The sequence below is a fragment of the Zingiber officinale genome, chromosome 6A, assembly GCF_018446385.1.
Source record: "Zingiber officinale cultivar Zhangliang chromosome 6A, Zo_v1.1, whole genome shotgun sequence".
In the NCBI taxonomy this organism is placed as follows: domain Eukaryota; kingdom Viridiplantae; phylum Streptophyta; class Magnoliopsida; order Zingiberales; family Zingiberaceae; genus Zingiber; species Zingiber officinale.
This window is the reverse complement of record NC_055997.1, coordinates 100857093-100871423: the sequence shown is the minus strand read 5'-3', so window position 1 is coordinate 100871423 and position 14331 is coordinate 100857093. Positions and strand designations below refer to the sequence as shown.

Below are 14331 nucleotides of genomic sequence, written 5' to 3'. Positions count from 1 at the left end.
CATTATTAAAAGTTACTATAGATAAATCTTATCATTGAAGACAAAACAAAAATAACAACTAATCAAAAAGAAGAAACGCAATTAATCAACTATAATATAATTATTTAAAGCTAACTTTATATACAAATTAGTAAATGCATAATAATGAACATAAGAATACCGAAAAGAGGTCAACAAATACAGCTGTCTTCAACTACACTGAGATCACGCCAAAATGAGACCTGCACAAACAACATTATCAATTAAGACAGTAATTTTTGAATATTAACTTAAATTTCAGATCATTAAGGTCCACGGCGGCAGCCATACGTCGTCCAGCCATCGCTTGGCAGCGGCCAGCCACACGCCGGCCATGCAGCGGCCTGCCGGCGGCTAGACAGGGACTGCCGGAGGCGGCAGTCCAGCGGCCATGCACGCGCCTGGCGCGCGGCGGCCAAGCAGCGCCCGGCGGCGGCCAGGTAGCTCCCGGCGCCGGCCAGGCAGCGCCTGCCCGCGCCCAGGCAGCGCCAGCAAGCAGCCCTACGACGGCGAGAGGGAGAGATCCGAGGGCAGAGTGCTTACCCGGAGATCAAGCGATCGTCGCAAATCACGCCGTCGTCGGTCGGAGATGTGGCCGAAACCTCGAAATCGCAGCTTGGGAAGGGGTGAACGTGTGAGATCTCGGAAAATTTAAATAAATAGGGTTATCTCAGAAATAGCCTTATAATATTTTTCCGGAATTTTTAGAAATTTTCTGGGAATTTTTCGGAGCTCGTAAGACAGGTTTTAAGGGGATCAATTTCGGGTTCAGATTAAACCTATTTGGGATACCCGTTTAATGGAGGAAATGTTTTATTTATAAAACCTTTTCCTTTTCTTTTATTTCTTTTCCCTTAAACCGCCGATCCCGAACCCGAGCTCCCCCGATCTCCCCTCTTCCTCTCTCTCTGTTCACTTCCGCGGACAAGCGACGGCGACGGGAGCAAGGGTCCAGCTCCGGCGATCGTCGATCTCGACCCAGGGGAGCAGTCGCCAGCACAGATCCGGACGTGGGTGATTTTCCTCCAGCCCTAGGTGAGAGCGCTGATCTTCTCTCGGCGTCGTCGGCGCAGATCGGAGCTCGGAGCATAAGGGTTCCGATCCTCTCCTCCTCTGGTTTCCTTCGATCTCCGACGTCTCTTCTAATCGACTGCCCACGCCCCTGGATCGATCTAGATCCGCTCGATCCCCGGCATAGGTAAGCTAGCTTTAACCGGATCTTCCTCTTCTTTGGGTTTCCTCCGACTCGTGCCCTAGCACAGTCGATAATTCTTCTTCTTCTCTTGATTTTCGCCGAACCATGCCCTAGGTCCATCGCCGGTGCTTTTCCATTTGGATCGTTGCTTCGTGAGAGCAGATCGCTGATCAAGAAGGGAGGTCTTAGCCCTAGCCTCGACCTTTCCTCTTCGACGCCGGCTTGGATCTACTGTCTTGTGTTCTAGCTTCCATTTCGCACACGGTAAGCTTCTCAATTAGGTTTTTCTTTAGGTTGCCTTGATGAATTTGGATCTTCTGTTCTTGATTCAAGCCGTAAGATGGTTTCCAGTAGGTTGTGCTGTTCTGGTGGTGGACAGCAGCTCGATCCGGGCAGAGAGGAGGCTCTGTTCCTTTTGATTGAGTGCTGTGGATTAGTATGCATGGTTGTGAGCTAGAGGTACTATCTTGTGGATGTGATCTTAGGTTCCAACAGCAGCTACCCTAACCGGCAGCTACACCTTTGGTTGTGATCTATTGGTGATCACCTTGGATTCGAGGTAAGGAATAGGATAATTGATCTTGTTGTAGATCACGTATTGAAATTGGATATTCGTTTGATGATCTTGTTCTAGATGAATTTGATTCATGTATTGGATTAGAAATGCATTGGATTAATCCATGATTAGTTAATGCATGTGTGTAGATTTAATTGTGTAAAAGAAATCTAATGAAATGGTTAGGGTTAGGGTAATTAACCCTAATCAACCGTTGGATTTCTAATCTAATTGGTGATTAGGGATTAGGTAACTAACCCTAATCGACCATTAGATTTAAATTGGTAAGTTGAGATTGTGGATTAGGGTTTTACCCTAATTTAGTGTTAGAGATTTTATTTAGCTATTCATGTGGATTTAGCTAAATAAAATATATATGTTGTTTGACGCAGGAGTCTGATTTGAGACAGGCGTCTCGACGTTGACTTCGGATTTGGATTGTACCTTCTATTTGAGGCGGGTACCCTTTGACTTATCTTGTTGATATTGTCTTTTGATATGTGCAGTTTATATATACTTGCTAGTGATTGGTAGATTTAGCACTTCCCTGGTTATAGGTTATCCGATACTTGTAGACGGTTACTAGTGATTGGTAGTTCAACACTTCCCCTGGATTTAGGTTTAGTTGATACCTATCACATGCTTCATCTGCTAGTTGCTTTACTTCAGGATTGGATATTTTATCTCTTGCCATGTGTATATATGTTCATAGAGGTGCATATCTATAGTGCTCTACTCTACTGGATTAGTTGCTTTACATGTGTGATACATACTCTTGGATTCATGATACTTACATCATTGTTATATGGGATGTCTTTGGATTTATGCTGGTTATATCATGGTTATATATATGCGTTTACCTTTTTGGCACACACATATATGGAGGAGGCTATGTTCAGGTATGACATACTGTAGCATCATGCACCATCCTGCATGATTGCATGCTGGGCGATTGACGACTCCATTATTGTTGAGCTCGTCGGCCGGCTACACGGGCCTGCACACAACGTGACCACTGCATGGGTAGTGGCACAGCACCCAGGGTGTGTATGGCAGTTGCTCTGTAGTGCTCCGCTGGTCCGCTCATGGGTAGTGTGACTGCAGCGTAGTAGCAGACAGGGATCCCTCCCCGTCATTGCGTACCGGGAGTTGAGAGCGTTACACTCCCTCACTATGTTTGAGGTAGGAGGATAGGTGTACTCCGACAGCATCCCGTCCATTCGGTCACTCATCAGGGGTAGTGACGACAGAGTGCACGGTGTCACAGCCCTACCTACTCGGTCTCGCTATCGCGTGTGAGACGGCTGACTAGCGTCAGGGGTGACCATGTCATATTGCATCATATGCACAGATTGCATTTATTGTGATTGTTGCATATTGGATGATGCACTTGGGTGACTGCATATGATTGACATGCATACAAGATACATGCTTATTTGCTCTGACTATCTTTATCTGTGTATGTCCACGATCATTCGCCCAAGCCTCGCAGGTGAGTACAGTTTACTTCAGTTATGCATTTCTTATTCTTCTTGCTATAGACTGTACTTTATGCCTGTTGCTGGTTATTACAGTTTATTTCAGCTATGCATATCTGTTATACTGTTAGGAAACTGTACCGTAGGTTGTATGGTTAGAGAACTGTACTATTGATCTTATAGTTAGGGGACTGTACCTTAGGATATTACTGGTAGTTATATATTGCTGTACATATCTATTGGATTACCTGCTGAGTTCATTGGACTCACCCCGTTGTTACTATTTTTCAGGTTGAGGCCGTCGGGAGATATTCCAGTCGCTAGCCCCATTATCGCGAGGATTTTCGTTGTCGGATTATATTTTGCTTTTGCATCTTATATACTTGTATTGTGGGTTTGTATTGTGGACATTGAACATTCGGGTTTACTACTATTGTTTTCCGCTGCGGTTGTATTTCCGTTACTTCGTGGATTTGGTTTTCTTCGATGTAGTGGAGTAGGATGTTTACATATATCTTCGAGATTCTATATCGTCTTTCCTTATTATACTGCGTGGATTGATTATATGTTGAGTTATGTGAATGTTGATATAAACTGCGTGGTGTGTTCTTATTGTATTGTATTGTTCCGGCCGTGTGTGGCCGAGGTATGGAGATATATGTATACTGAGCTTCATATTGTCCGCCGTACAGGGGAGATGCTGCCGAAATTTCTTCGGACAGGGACTACCTGGGGCGTGACAATTTTTGGTATCAGAGCTAGGCTCACGATACTTGCTCTTCGTTTTGGATTTTCGAGGTTTATCTGATACCAATTTATTTGGTATCAGAGCACAGTTTTGCGATATCTACTTGTCGGGCTTCGGATTTACGAGGCTTACTTTCGTGAGCATTTCTCGGTATTTCGGATTGTACGGGTTTCCGTCGATTTTCTCGTTTCGGAATTTCGAGGCATTTTGACGAGATTTTATTGGATCTATTTGGGGGCTATGCAGCGACAGGATATCTCCAGACGGCAATAGGTAAATCAGGTAATTTTATAGTTTTCATACCTGTAGTGATATCTGTATAACATTTTTTTACATATATGATACGTGTTCTAGTACTTAAACGTGGTCGCACATGTATGAGGGCGATCGATTCTCTAGAGACAGAGTCTCCAGAGAGTTCTGTTAGGGTTGAGCCTGTCCGTCAGGGATAGACTCCTCAGGGTATTGTGACCACGTTAGACTGTCAGATCCTGACGGTTCCGACTTCAGAGGTACTTACCTCGCCTGTACCGCCAGTAGTACCTACAGGGTACTCGGCACCTTCTCTAGCCATGCCTACTGCGTACTCGGTACCACCACAGACATCTGTGCTGGTTACTACATACTCGGTACCTGCACCAGCAGTACCGGTTACATCTTACCCGGTACCGCCCATCGTACCTTTAGTCGTCCCTACTTATGCCTACTCTGTAGTTCCACTAGTGGTTCCTACCCTGTTTATGTGGCAGCACCAGTGGTACCTCTTCCAACCTATCCATCAGTACCACCCATAAGATCAACTCCAGTGATTCTGCCCAGTACCGCAGCGATATCTACGGATATGGTTGTGGCACGAGCGTGGATCCCAGCCTTGGCGGAGTTGGTGAAAAGCCAATTCACGCTATTTCACGGGGAGACTGATCCGAGCGTGGCTCAATCTTGGATAGAGTCTATGGAGCGGACATTCTTTTACATGGCCTGCTCCGAGTGGGAGAAGGCTGAGCTGGCTGCTTACCACTTACGAGATGGGGCAGAGATCTGGTGGGACACACAGCGCTCGATCATAGGCGAGCAGCATGTTATATATACGAGATTTAGAGAGGCATTCGAGAGTCAGTGTTTTCCCCGGGCGTATCAGATGACACGACGGTAGGATTTTCTAAGTCTTCGGCAGAATAATCGCTCAGTGATGGAGTATAATGTCGAATTTAATCGGTTGGCCAGATTCTGTCCTGAGTTAGTTGTCGAGGATAGATCTCGTATGCTTCAGTTTGTCCAGGGACTAGACGGGCATCTTCAGGTGAAGATTGCCGGTTTTGGTAGTTCATCATACATAGAGGCACTGGTAGAACTCTTATGATTGAGTTAGCTCATCAGAGAGTAAATGCGGACAAGAAAAGGAAGCAGACTGATCGGACTTCCGGACAAACCCAGCAGCCACAGATTTCGGGACAACAGCAGAGCAGTCGCACTCAGATAGGTCAGGGTACTTCTGGGTCAACTGGACGACCCCGGAAGTCAGGACGATCTTCATCTGGACGTTCCCGGTCTTCTAAGCAGAACCGGAAACAACCCACCGGTGACACTGCACCCGATGCGGATCCCGAGATCACATCACCTGTGCATGCACCTTGGGACAGTCAGTTTGCTATTATTGTAAACTGCCTGAGCACTTGAGCCGAGACTGTTCGCTGAAGGCTCAGCATGTACCTTCCGGGATTTCTGTTCCGGGAGGACAGTTTGGTCAGTCTGGGGCCGAAAGCCCAATCTTCGCATCGTCAGCAGAGGACAACTCCCCCTGCAGCAGTTGCATATAGCATGCACGGGCAGGAGCATTCCAGTGTCCTTGTGGAGAACCCCACGGTATTCCACCTTAGTGTTCTCCAGTATTATTCGTCAAGAAGGAGGATGGTACTCTGCGGTTGTGCATCGATTACAGGCAACTGAATGCAGTGACTATCAGAAATAAGTACCCCTTGCCCCGGATTGAGGATTTATTTGATCAGCTCAGAGATACATCAATGTATTCTAAGATTGATCTACGGTCTGGATATCATCAGCTGAGAGTTAGAGATTCTGATATTCAGAAGACAGCATTTCGCACCAGATACGGACATTACGAGTTTTGGTAATGCCATTTGGGCTTACCAATGCTCCAGCAGTATTTATGGATCTGATGAACCGTATCTTTCTGGAGTACCTAGATCAGTTTGTTATTGTGTTTATCGATGATATATTGATCTATTCGCGTTCCGAGGAGGAGCATGCGCAGCATCTTCGCATAGTCTTGGAGACTCTTCGACGACATCATCTGTATGCGAAGTTCAGCAAGTGTGCATTTTGGCTTCCCTCAGTTGGTTTTCTAGGACACGTGGTGTCTAGCCGAGGTATTTCTGTGGATCCTCAGAAGCTCGAGGCTATCACTAGCTGGGAGCAGCCGAAGTCAGTCCAGGAGATCCGTAGTTTCTTGGGTTTGGCTGGATATTACCGACGATTCGTTGAGGGTTTCTCCAGCATTGCTATGCCGTTGACACGTCTGACTAGGAAAGGCGTGAAATTCACGTGGTCAGAGGCTTGTGAGACCAGCTTCCAGGAGCTGAAGCGGAGATTAGTATCAGCACCCGTTTTGGTTTTACCTTCTGGCGATGAAGGATTTGTACTTTACACAGACGCATCTCTTCAGGGCTTGGGCGCTGTTTTGATGCAGCACGGTAGGGTAGTCTCCTATGCTTCTCGTCAGTTGAAGGAGCATGAGAAGAACTACCCAGTACATGATTTAGAGCTAGCCGCTATTATCTTTGCTTTGAAGATTTGGCGACATCATCTTTATGGTATTACTTTTGAGATTCTTACTGATCATAAGAGTCTCAAATATATTTTCACACAGAAGGAACTCAATCTCCGACAGAGGAGATGGATGGAGTTCCTGAAGGATTATGATTGTACTATTAGCTACCATCCGGGTAAAGCTAATGTGGTTGCTGATGCACTTAGCAGGAAGTCCAGAGGGACTTTAGCTTGTCACCGAGTTTTAGTCACGGACTTGATTCAGGGATTCTCCGAGTTGGGCCTTGAGGAGCAGGGACAGACAGAGCAGGGTATTCTTGTTACTATGGTTGCTCAGTCGTCGATCAGGATGAGGATTCGAGAGGCCCAGGCCGGAGATCAGCATTTACAGTTCATTGGCAGCCAGATAGCTTCCGGACAGCAGACCGAGTTTACACGAGATGACGAGGGTATTGTTTATTTCCGAGGTAGATTATGTGTACCTCAGTCTCACCCGGTCATGGAGGAGTTACTTCAGGAGGCTCATCGTTCTAGATTTGCTATCCACCCAGGTGGGACCCGTATGTATCGAGATTTGAGGCGTTCCTATTGGTGGAACGGTATGAAGAAAGACATCGCAGATTTTGTAGCTAGATGTCTTGTCTGTCAGCAGGTGAAGGCCGAGCACCAGAGACCTGCTGGATTACTTCAGAGTATCCCTATTCCCGAGTGGAAGTGGGAGCACATTACTATGGATTTTGTGGTAGGATTGCCTAGGACTCGACGAGGCCACGATGCGATTTGGGTAATCGTTGACCGATTAACCAAATCCGCACACTTTGTAGCGATCCGGAAGACTGATTCTCTGGATCGATTAGCTGAGTTATATTGTCGTGAGATTATTAGATTACATGGGGTTCCTTTGAGCATCATATCAGATAGAGACCCACGGTTCACGTCCCGATTCGCGAGTCTGCGAGCAGCCTTGGGCACACCGTTTCAAGACGGCATTCCATCCGCATGCATGGGCGGAGCGGACTATTCAGACATTGGAGGACTTGGAGGTCTTGTGTCATGGACTTGGAGGCGCTGGGAGGACCACCGCCATTAGTGGAGTTCGCCTACAACAAGGCTATCATTCGGCTATCCGGATGGCACCGCTTGAGGCGTTGTATGGTAGGCCTTGTGGAACACCCCTCTGGGAAGAGGTTGGGGAGGCCCAGCTGATAGGACCTCAGAGAGCTCAGCAGGATGCAGAGTTAGTTCGTACTATCAGACGGAGGATGTCAGAGGCTCAGGACCGTCAGAAGAGTTATACTGATCAGAGACGGAGACCCCGGGAGTTCTCCATTGTTGATCATGTATTTCTTAGAGTTGCACCCACGAAAGGGGTAAAGAGATTTGGTCTCGAGGTAAGCTAGCTCCCGATATATTGGACCATTCCAGATCTTGAGTAGCTTACCGTCTGGCGCTACCACCATCTCTAGCTGGCATTCATGATGTATTCCATGTATCGATGCTGAGGAGATACGTATCCGATCCGGCACATGTTCTGTCAGATATATCTGTTCCTATTCAGCCTGATGTTACTTACGAGGAGGTTCCAGTGCGGATTCTGGACCACAGGGAACGTCAGCTACGGAACAAGACTGTCCAACTAGTTAAAGTCGGATGGCAGCATCATTCTGACGAGGAGGCTACGTGGGAGCTGGAGGATACGATCCGAGCTCGATACCCTCATCTTTTTGCTTGAGGTATGTGGGTTAGAGTTCCTTCCAGTATTTATACTGTTTGGTTATATTCTAGTGTTTGCGGTTGGTTATACGAAATTTGGGGACCAAATTTTTATTAGTAGGGGAGGATGTGAGATCTCGGAAAATTTAAATAAATAGGGTTATCTCAGAAATAGCCTTATAATATTTTTCCGGAATTTTTAGAAATTTTCTGGGAATTTTTCGGAGCTCGTAAGACAGGTTTTAAGGGGATCAATTTCGGGTTCAGATTAAACCTATTTGGGATACCCGTTTAATGGAGGAAATGTTTTATTTATAAAACCTTTTCCTTTTCTTTTATTTCTTTTCCCTTAAACCGCCGATCCCGAACCCGAGCTCCCCCGATCTCCCCTCTTCCTCTCTCTCTGTTCACTCCCGCGGACAAGCGACGGCGACGGGAGCAAGGGTCCAGCTCCGGCGATCGTCGATCTCGACCCAGGGGAGCAGTCGCCAGCACAGATCCGGACGTGGGTGATTTTCCTCCAGCCCTAGGTGAGAGCGCTGATCTTCTCTCGGCGTCGTCGGCGCAGATCGGAGCTCGGAGCATAAGGGTTCCGATCCTCTCCTCCTCTGGTTTCCTTCGATCTCCGACGTCTCTTCTAATCGACTGCCCACGCCCCTGGATCGATCTAGATCCGCTCGATCCCCGGCATAGGTAAGCTAGCTTTAACCGGATCTTCCTCTTCTTTGGGTTTCCTCCGACTCGTGCCCTAGCACAGTCGATAATTCTTCTTCTTCTCTTGATTTTCGCCGAACCATGCCCTAGGTCCATCGCCGGTGCTTTTCCATTTGGATCGTTGCTTCGTGAGAGCAGATCGCTGATCAAGAAGGGAGGTCTTAGCCCTAGCCTCGACCTTTCCTCTTCGACGCCGGCTTGGATCTACTGTCTTGTGTTCTAGCTTCCATTTCGCACACGGTAAGCTTCTCAATTAGGTTTTTCTTTAGGTTGCCTTGATGAATTTGGATCTTCTGTTCTTGATTCAAGCCGTAAGATGGTTTCCAGTAGGTTGTGCTGTTCTGGTGGTGGACAGCAGCTCGATCCGGGCAGAGAGGAGGCTCTGTTCCTTTTGATTGAGTCTTGTGGATTAGTATGCATGGTTGTGAGCTAGAGGTACTATCTTGTGGATGTGATCTTAGGTTCCAACAGCAGCTACCCTAACCGGCAGCTACACCTTTGGTTGTGATCTATTGGTGATCACCTTGGATTCGAGGTAAGGAATAGGATAATTGATCTTGTTGTAGATCACGTATTGAAATTGGATATTCGTTTGATGATCTTGTTCTAGATGAATTTGATTCATGTATTGGATTAGAAATGCATTGGATTAATCCATGATTAGTTAATGCATGTGTGTAGATTTAATTGTGTAAAAGAAATCTAATGAAATGGTTAGGGTTAGGGTAATTAACCCTAATCAACCGTTGGATTTCTAATCTAATTGGTGATTAGGGATTTGGTAACTAACCCTAATCGACCATTAGATTTAAATTGGTAAGTTGAGATTGTGGATTAGGGTTTTACCCTAATTTAGTGTTAGAGATTTTATTTAGCTATTCATGTGGATTTAGCTAAATAAAATATATATGTTGTTTGACGCAGGAGTCTGATTTGAGACAGGCGTCTCGACGTTGACTTCGGATTTGGATTGTACCTTCTATTTGAGGCGGGTACCCTTTGACTTATCTTGTTGATATTGTCTTTTGATATGTGCAGTTTATATATACTTGCTAGTGATTGGTAGATTTAGCACTTCCCTGGTTATAGGTTATCCGATACTTGTAGACGGTTACTAGTGATTGGTAGTTCAACACTTCCCCTGGATTTAGGTTTAGTTGATACCTATCACATGCTTCATCTGCTAGTTGCTTTACTTCAGGATTGGATATTTTATCTCTTGCCATGTGTATATATGTTCATAGAGGTGCATATCTATAGTGCTCTACTCTACTGGATTAGTTGCTTTACATGTGTGATACATACTCTTGGATTCATGATACTTACATCATTGTTATATGGGATGTCTTTGGATTTATGCTGGTTATATCATGGTTATATATATGCGTTTACCTTTTTGGCACACACATATATGGAGGAGGCTATGTTCAGGTATGACATACTATAGCATCATGCACCATCCTGCATGATTGCATGCTGGGCGATTGACGACTCCATTATTGTTGAGCTCGTCGGCCGGCTACACGGGCCTGCACACAACGTGACCACTGCATGGGTAGTGGCACAGCACCCAGGGTGTGTATGGCAGTTGCTCTGTAGTGCTCCGCTGGTCCGCTCATGGGTAGTGTGACTGCAGCGTGGTAGCAGACAGGGATCCCTCCCCGTCATTGCGTACCGGGAGTTGAGAGCGTTACGCTCCCTCACTATGTTTGAGGTAGGAGGATAGGTGTACTCCGACAGCATCCCGTCCACTCGGTCACTCATCAGGGGTAGTGACGACAGAGTGCACGGTGTCACAGCCCTACCTACTCGGTCTCGCCATCGCGTGTGAGACGGCTGACTAGCGTCAGGGGTGACCATGTCATATGGCATCATATGCACATATTGCATTTATTGTGATTGTTGCATATTGGATGATGCACTTGGGTGACTGCATATGATTGACATGCATACAGGATACATGCTTATTTGATCTGACTATCTTTATCTGTGTATGTCCACAGTCATTCGCCCAAGCCTCGCAGGTGAGTACAGTTTACTTCAGTTATGCATTTCTTATTCTTCTTGCTATAGACTGTACTTTATGCCTGTTGCTGGTTATTACAGTTTATTTCAGCTATGCATATCTGTTATACTGTTAGGAAACTGTACCGTAGGTTGTATGGTTAGAGAACTGTACTATTGATCTTATAGTTAGGGGACTGTACCTTAGGATATTACTGGTAGTTATATATTGCTGTACATATCTATTGGATTACCTGCTGAGTTCATTGGACTCACCCCGTTGTTACTATTTTTCAGGTTGAGGCCGTCGGGAGATATTCCAGTCGCTAGCCCCATTATCGCGAGGATTTTCGTTGTCGGATTATATTTTGCTTTTGCATCTTATATACTTGTATTGTGGGTTTGTATTGTGGACATTGAACATTCGGGTTTACTACTATTGTTTTCCGCTGCGGTTGTATTTCCGTTACTTCGTGGATTTGGTTTTCTTCGATGTAGTGGAGTAGGATGTTTACATATATCTTCGAGATTCTATATCGTCTTTCCTTATTATACTGCGTGGATTGATTATATGTTGAGTTATGTGAATGTTGATATAAACTGCGTGGTGTGTTCTTATTGTATTGTATTGTTCCGGCCGTGTGTGGCCGAGGTATGGAGATATATGTATACTGAGCTTCATATTGTCCGCCGTACAGGGGAGATGCTGCCGAAATTTCTTCGGACAGGGACTACCTGGGGCGTGACAGAACGGGGGAGAGAGAGGGGAAAGAAATGAGGGAAGGGAAAAAGTATCGGGTGAGTTCTAGATCTAGGGTTTATTAGGAACAAATATATTTTGTTCCCAATTCCATCCCGAAGTTTGGGACGAATCCATGGATTCGTCCCAAATTTTGGGACAAATTCTGGATTCGTCCCAAAATCTGGGACGAATTCAGAAATTTGTCCCAGAATTTAAATTTTTTTAAATAAAAAAGGAATAAATACGGACCTAGAGACATCGGAATTTGATGAAACAAGTTTCTATGTGCTCGTCTCGTTGTCCTGATCGTAAATCTATCAATAAAAATATTTTTTACCAAATATATATATATTTGGAATTTTTTAATCCCAATTTGAGCTAATTTGGTGTTAAAAATTTAAATCACTGAAAAATAATAATTAAAAATTATGGATGATGACGTATTTACGATCAGCTCAACGATACGAATGCATAAAAACTTGTTTCATCAAATTCCGAGGTCTCTAGGTCCATATTTAAGCCTTACGTGTTTCATTTTATTTATTTAAAAATAATTATAGGTTTGGGACGAATCCAGAGATTCGTCCCAAAAATTTAATTAATTTTTTAAAAAAAAAACAAACTTGGACGGCTTAAATACGGACCTAGAGACATCGAAATTTGATGAAACAAGTTTTTATGTGCTCGTCTCATTGTCCTGATCATAAATCTATCAATAAAAATATTTTTTACCAAATATATATATATTTGGAATTTTTTAATCCCAATTTGACCTAATTTGGTGTTAAAAATTCAAATCACTGAAAATAATAATTAAAAATTATGGATGATGACGTATTTACGATCAGCTCAACGATACGAATGCATAGAAACTTGTTTCATCAAATTCCGAGGTCTCTAGGTCCATATTTAAGCCTTACGTGTTTCATTTTATTTATTTAAAAATATTTATAGGTTTGGGACGAATTCTGGATTCGTCCCAAATTTTGGGACGAATTCTGGATTCGTCCCAAATTTTGGGACAAATCCTGGAATTCGTCCCAAAGTTTGGGATGAATCCAGAGATTCGTCCCAAAAATTTAATTATTTTTTAAAAAAAAAAAACAAACTTGGACGGCTTAAATAAGGACCTAGAGACATCGGAATTTGATGAAACAAGTTTCTATGTGCTCGTCTCGTTGTCCTGATCATAAATCTATCAATAAAAATATTTTTTACCAAATATATATATATATATATATTTGGAATTTTTTAATCCCAATTTGACCTAATTTGGTGTTAAAAATTCAAATCACTAAAAATAATAATTAAAAGTTATGGATGATGATGTATTTACGATCAGCTCAACGATACGTGCATAGAAACTTATTTCATCAAATTCCGAGATCTCTAGGTCCATATTTAAGCTTTCGGACACTAATTTACAACCGTTCAGTACACAACACATTTTTAGTTAGTATCAATCTATAGATGTTTTAAAAAATATCTACATAGAGATATCATAATTTGATGAAACAAGTTTCTATGCGCTCGTATCGTTATCCTGATCATAAATCTATCAATATAAATATTTTTTACCAAATATATATTTTTGGAATATTTTAATCCTATTTTGACCTAATTTGGTGTTAAAAATTTAAATCACTGAAAATATTAATTAAAAATTATGGATGATGATGTATTTACGATCAGCTCAACGATACGGATGCATAGAAACTTGTTTCATCAAATTCCGAGGTCTCTAGGTCCATATTTAAGCCGTACGTGTTTCATTTTATTTATTTAAAAATATTTATAGGTTTGGGACGAATCTCTGGATTCGTCCCAAAATTTGGGACGAATCCAGAGATTCGTCCCAAAAATTTAATTAATTTTTTTAAAAAAACAAACTTGGACGGCTTAAATACGGACCTAGAGACATCGGAATTTGATGAAACAAGTTTCTATGTGCTCGTCTCATTGTCCTGATCATAAATCTATCAATAAAAATATTTTTTACCAAATATATATATATATATTTGGAATTTTTTAATCCCAATTTGATCTAATTTGGTGTTAAAAATTCAAATCACTGAAAATAATAATTAAAAATTATGGATGATGACGTATTTATGATCAGCTCAATGATACGAATGCATAGAAATTTGTTTCATCAAATTCCGAGGTCTCTAGGTCCATATTTAAGCCTTACGTGTTTCATTTTATTTATTTAAAAATATTTATAGGTTTGGGACGAATCCAGAGATTCGTCCCAAAAATTTAATTATTTTTTTAAAAAAAACAAACTTGGACGGCTTAAATACGGACCTAGAGACATCGGAATTTGATGAAACAAGTTTCTATGCACTCGTCTCATTGTCCTGATCGTAAATCTAT

At 43.3% G+C, this 14331-nt stretch overlaps 2 long non-coding RNA genes across 2 annotated transcripts; both read left to right on the top strand.

The window, feature by feature from the left end:
- Positions 1 to 860: 860 nt before the first annotated feature.
- Positions 861 to 2219, top strand: LOC121994239. Its single transcript, XR_006115651.1, has 4 exons — positions 861 to 1216; positions 1328 to 1477; positions 1565 to 1772; positions 2162 to 2219. It is a non-coding gene; the product is annotated as an uncharacterized LOC121994239 (long non-coding RNA).
- Positions 2220 to 8915: 6696 nt separating this feature from the next.
- Positions 8916 to 9610, top strand: LOC121994238. Its single transcript, XR_006115650.1, has 3 exons — positions 8916 to 9188; positions 9300 to 9449; positions 9537 to 9610. It is a non-coding gene; the product is annotated as an uncharacterized LOC121994238 (long non-coding RNA).
- The last annotated feature ends 4721 nt before the right edge of the window (positions 9611 to 14331 follow it).